The following is an 11,261-nucleotide window of genomic DNA, read 5'->3' on the forward strand; positions in this document are numbered from 1 at the left end:
GCTAACAGCACCAGACTGCTAACAGTACCATGCTGCTAACAGCACCAGACTGCTAACAGGACCATGCTTCTAACACGGCCACACTGCTAACAGCACCAGACTGCTAACAGGACCATGCTTCTAACAGGGCCACACTGCTAACAGGACCATGCTGCTAACAGTGACAGTGTTTTTATAACAGTACTTTTTAATTTTAATTGCTTTTACTTGTTGTATGTCGTAGGTCTAAGGCCCAATTTACACAGACACATGCCAGGGAAATGCAATTTTTTTAGGATGTTGATTCAAGTAAAAAATCCTCGCCTACATGACCGTATTTTGTGTTTACATGTAACCGTAGAACACCTCCGCCCCCAGTCCTCTGTAGTTGCCATGCCAGGTCATGCCACGCCATGCTAGTTGGCGCTATGAATTTTGTACATTCCAGATGACCTGACTGAAAACTGTTGGATTGTACACCTGGATTATTGAGCATGGACTTTGTTGTTTTCAACCAGTTTGACAAGACTGTCAACAAGGAAGAGGGCCGGCAATGGAGGAGGGGGCGTACTAAAGAGACCATCTTATCACAAGCAGAACTGGTTTGTTCCACTTTGGAGTAAGCTGTTGGGGGAATAATCAGTTTTGTTGTGTGCTTCCTTGACTGATGAAGCCTTCCGGATAGAAGGCGAAACGTTTCAGCACCCAAAAAAAAAAGAAACTGTCCAGATGACCTGACTGAAAAATGTTGGATTATATACCTGGATTATTGAGCATGGACTTTAGTGTTTTCAACACGCTGGAATGTTTGTACATAAACGTAAAAGATGCATACAAAGCCGAACCACGCCCCCACCTAGGATTCTCTGACCACATCTCAATCTTCTTGGCCCCTACTTACCTCCCCCTGCTGAGACGCTCCAGACCGGTACAAAAGAAAGTTAAATCTTGGATCCAGGACAGTGGCCCCATACTGAGAGACTGTTTTGATCGAACAGACTGGCAAGTTTTCAGAGAAGCTGCTGGAAATAGAGGATCGCTTGATCTTGACCAATACACATCCTCAGTTCTGGGGTACATTAGTACATGTGCTGACACTGTCTCCACCATCAAATATGGGTATGTTTACATGGACATAAGTAACCGGATCAAATGGCCGGTCGGAATAAAAGTGTGTCATGTAAACACTCCGTTCGGGTTATTTTTTGTGTATTCGGCGCGATCCGTTATAATTTGTGATCAGAACGAAACGGGTGGTTTACGCCGATCCGAAACCCGATCGGTGCGCATGTAAACGCTTGATCTGTTCGTTTTTATCTGATCGTGAAAAACTGACCTGACTGCGCATGTGCGACTTTGCCATTTCCGCCTGGCTAACGCTAATAATATTAGCATGTCAGGGAAGTAAAACTGGTCGGTGAGCGACACAACATTTCTACTAGAAACTTTTAAAGAGCTCAAAAGGATTTCTATTACCTGTAGCTCAGTCAGGGAGTGCAATAACGTCTCCACCATCATTAAAACCTGTCGCGGGTCCATTTTGGGTGCTCAGGTTTGTTTACGTTCACCCGGAAGTAGAACTTCTTCTTCGGTGGTTTTTTAAGGAGAGTCTACCACTCTGCACACGTCAGTACTGCTGTTCAGAACAAAGCTGCAGGTAAACGCTCATCATGAACAGATTGTGCCCATGTAAACAATACATTTGAATTATTCAAACAGAACACATTTCAATCCGGTCAAAGAATTCTGCGCATGTAAACATAGCTTATGTTAAAAGCTACCCAAACAGAAAACCTTGGCTGAATGCAGTGGTGTACACCCTGCTGGCAGCCAGGAACACTGCCTTCAAGTCTGGAAACTCAGAGGAGCTGAGTAGGACAAGGAAAGAGCTGGTTGCTGGTATTAAGAAGGCCAAGGCCACATATGCACAGAGGATTGAGGGTCAATTGACCTCACAAGACCCTCAGAGCATGTGGAGGGGCATTAGGTGTATAACAGATTATAAAGGAAGGAGCAAACAATGCCCCAAAGACCCATCTCTGCCTGATGCCCTCAACAAGTTCTATGCACGCTTTAAAGACGCGAACAGACCACCCAGCACCAGACTCACCTCACCACCATTTGAAGAGCATCTCAGCGTGACCTCAGCCGAAGTAAGGAGTACCATCAGGAGGATTATTCTGCACAAGGCAACCGACCCAGATAACATCCCCGGAAAAGTGTTGAAAGAATGTGCTGATCAGCTCTGTGAGGTGCTGGCAGACATTTTTAACACTTCACTTACCCTGGAGACAGTTCCCACCTGCCTAAAGACTGCCACCATCATCCCAGTCCCCAAAAGCTCTACAGTGACTGGTCTGAATAACTATCGGCGAGTGGCCCTCACCTCGATAGTCGCTAAATGCTTTGAAAAACTGGTCATGACCCACATCGAAACAACCATCAACATCAACGAAGACCCTCATCAGTATGCATACTGTGAGAACCGATCAACAGAAGACACCATCTCCTCTGTGGTCCACACTGCTCTCACCCACCTGGAGCAGAAAGACTGTTACGTTTGTATGCTCTTTGTGGACTTCATGTCTGCCTTCAACACCATGATCCCCAAAACCCTGATGGACAAACTATCCACACTAGGACTAAGCCCCTCCATTTGCAACTGGGTACTAGACTTCTTAACAAACAGACCACAGTTAGTGAGGATCCACAACTTCTCCTCCTCCACCATAACCCTCAACACTGGCTCTCCTCAGGGATATGTGTTGAGGCATCTCCTGTTTACTCTGCTCACGTATGATTGTGCAGTTACCTATCCAGGCTGTCACATTGTAAAGTTTGCAGATGATACAGCGGTGGTGGGATGCATCACAAACAATGATGAGTCCAGCTACAGGCAGGAGGTGGAACACCTGGAGAGCTGGTGCAAAGAGAATAACCTTCACATCAATGTGAAGAAGACAAAGGAGATGATTGTGGACTTCAGAAGGAACAAAAACACCTACACCCCCCTGAACATAAGAGGATCTGCGGTGGAAGTGGTCTCTAGCTACAAGTACTTGGGTGTGCACCTGAATGAAAACCTCAGCTGGAGCAACAACACCACCAGCCTGATCAAGAAAGTTCATCAGAGACTCTACTTCCTCAGACGGCTGAGGCGAGCTGGTCTGGGAAGCTCAGTCCTCACCTCCTTCTACAGGTGTGCAGTGGAGAACATCCTGTGCTCCAGCATCAACGTGTGGCATGGAGGCTGCACAGCTGCAGAAAGAAAAGCTTTGCAGAGAGTGGTGAAGGCTGCACAAAAGTCTGTCGGAGTCAGTCTCCCCACCATCACAGACATCTACACCTCTAGATGCTGGAAGAGGACTACCTGCATCATGAAGGACCTCACTCACCCAGCACACACACTTTTTGCCCCACTCCCCTCAGGAAGGAGGTTGAGGAGCATTAAGTGTAGAACCACTAGACTGAGGAACAGCTTCTACCCTGAGGCTATTAGACTCATGAATCTCTAACTAGAATAATCACTGTGAAAAACCATATCATGTTGCTGCTGATCTGTTTCATGTTGCTGCTGATCTGTTTCAATGTTGAGGTGTTCATGTGTGCTCATCTGCTCACACAGACTCATGTTCATGTTTGTGCTGATGTTCAATGTTTTTATGTTATGAGTGCTTAGTGTATATTTAGTTTATGTTTTTCTTAGTTCATATCTTAGATGTTATTACTGTTTTTATTATACATTTTATTGTTGGATGTAACTGGGACCCTGTGTACATAATTTCGCTCCACCACATGTACCACATGAGGTGCGAATGACAATAAAAAAAACTCTGAATCTGACTCTGACCTGCATCATGAAGGACCCCACTCACCCAGCACACACTTTTTGCCCCGCTCCCCTCAGAAAGGAGGTTGAGGAGCATTAAGTTTAGAACCACTAGACTGAGGAACAGCTTCTCCCTTAGGCTGTTAGATTCATGAATATCTAACCAGGATAATCACTGTGAAAAATCACATCATGTTGCTGCTGATCGTGATCTACAGCTTTCGCTGGAGCGGTTCGCAGCCGAATGCGACGCGGCCGGGATGAAGATCAGTTCCTCCAAATCCGAGGCCATGGTCTTGAGCCAGAAAAGGGTAGAGTGCCCTCTCCAGGTCAGGGAGGAGGTCCTACCCCAAGTGGAGGAGTTAAAGTATCTTGGGGTCATGTTCACGAATGAGGGAAAAATGGAGCGTGAGATCGATAGGCGGATAGGTGCAGCGTCTGCAGTGAAGCAAGCACTGTACAGGTCTGTCGTGGTGAAGAGAGAGCTAAGTCAAAAGGCAAAGCTCTCAATTTACCGATCGATCTACGTTCCTACCCTAATCTATGGTCACGAGCTTTGGGTTGTGACCGAAAGAATAAGATCTCGGATACAAGCGGCCGAAATGAGTTTTCTCCACAGGGTGTCTGGGCTCTCCCTTAGAGACAGGGTGAGAAGCTCAGTCATCCAGGAGGGACTCAGAGTAGAGCCGCTACTTCTCCACGTCGAGAGGAGCCAGTTGAGGTGGCTTGGGCATCTGTTTAGGATGCCTTCTGGACGCCTCCCTGGTGAGGTGTTCCAGACACGTCCCACCGGAAGGAGGCCCAGAGGAAGACCCAGGACACGCTGGAGGGACTATATTTCTTGGCTGGCCTGGGAACGCCTCGGGATTCCCCCGGAAGAGCTGGCCCAAGTAGCTGGGGAGAGGGAAGTCTGGGCCTCCCTACTTAGGCTGCTACCCCTGCGACCCGACCCCGGATAAGCGGAAGAAAATGGATGGATGGATGGATGGTTGCTGCTGATCTGTTTCATGTTGATGTGTTCATGCGTGCTCATCTGCTCACACAGACTCGTGTTCGTGCTGCTGTTCGGTGTAATGTTTTTATGCTGCTTAGTGTATTTTTAGTTCATGTTTTTCTTAGTTCACATCTTAGATGTTATCATTGTTTTTCTTTTACATTTTATTGTTGGATGTAACTGGGATCCTGTGAACATAATTTTGTTCCACCACATGTACCACATGTGGTGCGAATGACAATAAAGAATCTGTGACTCTGACTCTAAAGTTTGTAGTGTGAATGAGATTAATTTTTAACTTGTCTTTGATAAAAGTAAAAATGTTTTAAAAAGATTCAGCTCTGGTCTGTGAAGCTAATCCCATCCAGGAAGCTTTCTATTGTCTGTCTGTGGGCGTTCGGTCACCGCCGTCATTGGGATCAGCTTCCACCAACAGGGATCATGGAGGATGAACAGATCAGAGCCAACAAAAGGACCTCAAAAGGATTAAAAATACATATATTCACCTCAGCCTATTTTCCAGGAACAGAGAGAACATTTGAATAAGATGAACCAGAGGAACTTTTCAGCCGGGGTTAAAACTTCAAACGGATCCAAAGAAACGGCACGAGGAGTTCTGTGTCACATTCTTTGTGTATTTTGTTTATTTTCTCCAACTTCTGCAATCAGTGAGTAAATATTCACAGACTCTACCAAACTAACATTTTAAATTTTTTAGGAGCTTCATGCTTGATTTGATCAGAACTGTCTTTTCAGATTTCTTCTTTCTTGAGAGCCGAGATTAAATCTTCATTAACTTCTTCTACAGGACAGACTTGAGCTTAGCTATCTGCCTTAGCTGAAAGAAGCTTTTTTGAAGAACAGAATTTATCTGCTTATTAAACTTAAAGTCAGAGTCTAAAACTATCCCGAGATTGATAACAGACTGTTTTAGATATGGCTGAAGGGAGTCCAGGTTTGCATGATCAGTGACAGTGGCAGAGCGAGGGTTAAACACAATGACCTCAGAGGAAGGTAGCTAAGGCAAAGCAGAAGGCGTCTGATGATTGTATGAGAGGCTGGTCACTAAAGAGGGCGAGAAGGACTTGTACAGATCGGTGAGACATAGGGATCAGGCTGGAAAGGATGTGCAGCAGGTTAGGCTTGTTAAAGATAGGAATGGTAATGTTCTAACAAGTGAGGAGAGTGTGATGGGAAGATGGAAGGAGTACTTTGAGGAGCTAATGAATGAAGAGAATGAAAGAGAAAGAAGAGTAGAGATTATAGAAACTGTGGACCAGGAAGTAGGAAAGATTAGTGAGGGTGAAGTTCAGAAAGCTCTGAAAGAATGAAGAAGGGGAAGGCAGTAGGACCTGATGACCAGTGGAGGTTTGGAAATGTCTTGGAGAGATGGCAGTGAGGTTTTTGACTCAAATATTCAATGGCATATGTGAGGGTAAGAAAATGCCTGAGGAATGGAGAAGAAGTGTGCTGTTGGCCATTTTTAAGAACAAGGGTGATGTACAGAGTTGTAGCAACTACAGGGGAATTAAGTTGATGAGTCACACGATGAAGATCTGGGAGAGAGTTGTGGAAGCAAGATTTAGACGATAGGTGACTATCTGTGAGCAGCAGGATGGTTTCATGCTGAGAAAGAGCACCACAGATCCATCTTTGCTTTGAGGATGATGATGGAGAAGAACAGAGAGGGTCAGAAAGAACTCCATTGTGTCTTTGTGGATTTAGAAAAAGCATCTGACAGAGTGATGAGGGAGGAGGTGTGGTGTTACATGAGGAAATCTGGAGTGGCAGAAAAGTATGTTAGACTGGTACAGGACATGTATGAGGACAGAAAGACATGCATGAGGACAACAGGACATGTGTAAGGATAGCAGGACATGTATGAGGACAGCAGGATGTGTATGAGGACAGCAGGACATGTATGAGGACAGCAGGATATGCGTGAGGACAGCAGGATGTGTGTGAGGACAGCAAGACATGTATGAGGACAGCAGGACATGCATGAGGACAGCAGGATGTGCATGAGGACAGAAGAACATGCATGAGGACAGCAGGACATGCATGAGGACAGCAGGACATGTGTGAGGACAGCAGGACAGTGGTGAGATGTGCTGTAGGAGTGACAGATGGCTTCAAGGTGGAGGTGGGAGTGCATCAAGGATCAGCTCTGAGCCCCTTCTTGTTTGCTCTGGTGATGGACTGACTAACAGATGAGGTCAGGCAGGAATCCACATGGACTATGATGTTTGCAGATGACATTATAATCTGTGGCGAGAACAGGGAACAGGTGGAAAAGAACTTGGAGAGGTGGAGGTATGCACTTGAAAGGAGAGGAATGAAAGTCAGCCGTAGTAAAACAGAGTCCATATGTGTGAATGAGAGGGAGGAGATAGAACAGTGAGGCTACAAGGAGCAGAGGTCACAAAGGTGCAGGACTTCAAGGACTTGGGGTCCACTGTCCAGGAAAATGGGGAGTGTGGTAAAGAGGTGAAGAAGAGAGTCCAGACAGGATGGAGTGGATGGAGATACGTTTCAGGAGTGATTGAAAGGGTGTCAGCAAAGGTCAAAGGAAAAGTTTACAACAGTGGTGAGACCAGCTATGTTGCATGGTTTGGAGACAGAGATACATAGAGAAAAAGACAGGAGACAGAACTGGAAGTGGCAGAAATGAAGATGTTGAGGTTCTCCTCAGGAGTGACAAGGATGGAGAAGATCAGGAATGAGATCATCAGAGGTACAGCACATGTTGAACTACTGGGAGATAGTTAGAGAGGACACACTGAGATGGTTTGGACATGTCCAGAGGAGTGACAGTGGTTTGGGCATGTCCAGAGGAGGGACAGTGGGTATATTGGTAGACAGATGTTAGAAATGCAGCTGCCAGGAAAAAGACAAAGAGGAGATGTATGGATGCAGTTAGAGAGGACATGGAGGTAGTTGGAGTGAGGACAAAGGACAGAGTGAGATGGAGGATGACTCGCTGTGGTGACCCCTGAAGAGAGAAAAGCCAAAAGAAGAAGGTTATTAGTACAGACAGGCAGAATAAACGTTGCTGCTTATGAATATTCAGGAAGTTTTCAGCTCTAATGGTAAAAACTGAAATTAAAACTGTTGTTGTTCATTTTCTATAAAGTCAAAGTGGAAAGTAGTGTAGAGACACATCAAGGTTTTTCTACCATCAACTTTTATTCTTTTGATACTTTGAAAGTAAGACTGACTCTCATTCCATAGATGGACAGTAAGGAACCATGTTACAAAAAAAATAAAATAATAACAAAAATCTGTTGTAATTAATTGCACACCTGCTATTATGATATCAGCAAAGCTGAAAGGTCTTTGTATGAGAAACTTTCCATCTGACCTTTGAAATATAACATCTAAAGCATATGCTTATTTCTTCCTAAAAGGGAGGATTCATCAGTCTTAATGTGAGAAAGACCTTATTGTTCTCAAGGACTCTTTTTTTTTTGCCATCCCACGGTAGAAATCATTTTTCTGAACGTGAATGTTTTGATGTAAAACTGGTATTCAGAGGTTTCAACTCTGTTTGCATAAGTCTAAAGAAAATGTTTATGGATGAGTAAAAACTGCTTAGAAGTTTTGATTATCCTGTTATATTGAGAATTTACCAAAGCAGAGTAAATTAGCCATTAATTTTTTTATTAAGGTTATTAAAGTTCAAACAGTAACTTGAAACAAAGGTCCACCCTTCTGTTGTGATTGGCTCGACCATCAATATTGTAACACCCTCTAAGTTAAAGGAATTTATTCTGACGTTCGGCTTAGAGCAGTCTGGAAAAAGCTTTGAAGGAGAAAGACCAAACAATCGGAAACTTATGCCAGAAGATCTTTGCCACCAGAAGGAGAAAACGCAGCCCTCTGGGAGCTCATCAACTGACCCATGGGGAGCCAGATAACGAGCACTCTAGATTTCAGCTGATGTCCAGTGTCGAGGGAAATCCCACCTTTGACGCTTTAACTCATCTTAACAGAGTCCTGGTATCCCTCGGTGGTTGAATTATAACCTCCAATCGGTAGGAAAAACTTGCTCCTTCTCTCTGCTGGTGTCTGATGCCCAAGATAAGAAGTTGTCCAGTCTAAAAAAATTCATCATTATTAATTAGAATTAAGTTTTCCTAGATTGACAGATTTACATCTGCCTACTTCATTTAGTTAACTTTATAGATGATAATTTACTCTGCTTTTAAACCTCTTGAAAGATTATTTGTGTCCAGGCTGGACAAATTTATAGATAAACATAATATTTTGAGTAATGAGCAATACGGTTTCAGATCTAATAATTCAACATGTCTGGCTCTGATGGATTTAATGGAACAGGTTACTACAGCGATAGATGCAAAGCAATTTTGTGTAAGTCTATTTGTTGATTTGAAAAAGGCTTTTGACTCCATTGATCACACTATTTTGCTTGAAAAATCAAAACAATATGGTATTAGAGGTCTAGCCATACAGTGGATATCTAGCTATTTAAACAGAAGAAAACAGTTTGTACAGATTAATGAGGTTAGATCTGGTTTGTGTAATGTCTCATGTGGAGTACCTCAAGGTTCAGTTCTTGGGCCTAAGCTGTTTATTTTGTATGTAAATGATTTAGTTAAGGTGTCTAGTATTCTCAAGAGTGTTTTATTTGCAGACGATACTACTTTCTTTTGTTTGGTGTAAATACTTAAATCAGATGTTTGAGTTAATGAAGATTGAGTTTGTAAAAATTCATACTTGGTTTACATTAAATAAATTATCACTTAATCTAGAAAAAACAAATTATATGATATTTAGTAAAAAAAAAGCCATCTATAGATTTTCCTTTCGAAATTGATGGTGCTGTGATAGAAAGAGTGAGTGAAGTAAAGTTTCTGGGAGTGATTATAGATGATACATTGACATGGAAAAAACATATTCATTTTGTAAGAACTAAAATTTCCAGGTCTATAGCAACGCTACATAAAGTACGAGAATGTCTGACTGATAAAGCATCGTGTCACTGTACCATACAATTGTTGTGCCACATTTGATTTATTGTGTTGCTATCTGGGGTACAGCTTGTAAAACTGCAACCAAGTCTATTTTTATTTTACAAAAAAGAGTTAGAAGAGTTATCGCAAAAAAGCATTATCGCCATCCTTCAAGTATTTTGTTTTATCAACTGATATTCTTAAGTTTTATGATTTGGTGGATTACAATATTCTATTATTTATGTACAAGGCTCAGAGCCAAAAGTTACCATCAAACATACAAGTGTATTTCATTAAAAGGAATAGATGTTATAATTTAAAGGGAACAGATATTTTTGTAAAGATGAAATATAGAACAAGTTTTAAGGGCAGGTCTACTTCGATCAAGGGAATTAGTTTATGGAATGGTTTGGATAATGATATCAAAAAGGAGAATTCATTAGTTGTATTTAAAAAAAAGATTAAGAATGTATTGATGATGAAATATATTTAAGTTGGATAATGATATGGAATTATAATGAATTGTGATAAGTTTTATGGTTGGTTATATTATGTATTGTTTGAATAGATCGTTTTGAATTGATATTGTTTAGAAGAGGCAGAAATGATAAGAATTCGTTCTTCTTCTGCTGCCTTTCATTTTATATGTATCTTATTTTATTTGTATGGAATAAGTCTTGTTTTAACTGAAATGAAATGAATGAATGAATGAATGAATGAATAAATAAAATAAATAAACCTCATAATTCACCATATTAAAGTTAGAAGACAATTATCTAACCTCATCTTGTGTTGTCAAATTAAAGCCATCATTCATTTCTTCAGCTGTACTCATGATTTGATTTTGATCACTTATATTCACCAAAATCGATAATAAACCTCACAAAATTGTACAAACCGGATTTCAAAAAAGTTGGGACACTAAACAAATTGTGAATAAAAACTGAATGCAATGATGTGGAGGTGCCAACATCTAATATTTTATTCAGAATAGAACACAAATCACAGATCAAAAGTTTAAACTGAGAGAATGTATCATTTTAAGGGGAAAATCTGTTGTTTCCAAATTTCATGGCGTCAACAAATCCCAAAAAAGTTGGGACAAGTCCATTTTTTTACCACTGTGTGGCATCCCCCCTTCTTCTTCCAACACTCAACAGACGTCTGGGGACAGAGGAGACCAGTTTCTCCAGTTTAGAAATAGGAATGCTCTCCCATTCATGTCTAATACAGGCCTCTAACTGTTCAATCGTCTTGGGCCTTCTTTGTGGCACCTTCCTCTTTATGATGCACCAAATGTTCTCTATAGGTGAAAGATCTGGACTGCAGGCTGGCCATTTCAGTACCCGGATCCTTCTCCTACGTAGCCATGATGTTGTGATTGCTGCAGAATGTGGTCTGGCATTATGGTGTTGAAAAATGCAGGGTCTTCCCTGAAAGAGATGACGTCTAGATGGGAGCACATGTTGTTCTAGAACCTGAACAT

The sequence above is a fragment of the Nematolebias whitei genome, chromosome 7 (assembly GCF_014905685.2).
Source record: "Nematolebias whitei isolate Nwh7 chromosome 7, NemWhi1, whole genome shotgun sequence".
NCBI lineage: Eukaryota > Metazoa > Chordata > Actinopteri > Cyprinodontiformes > Rivulidae > Nematolebias > Nematolebias whitei.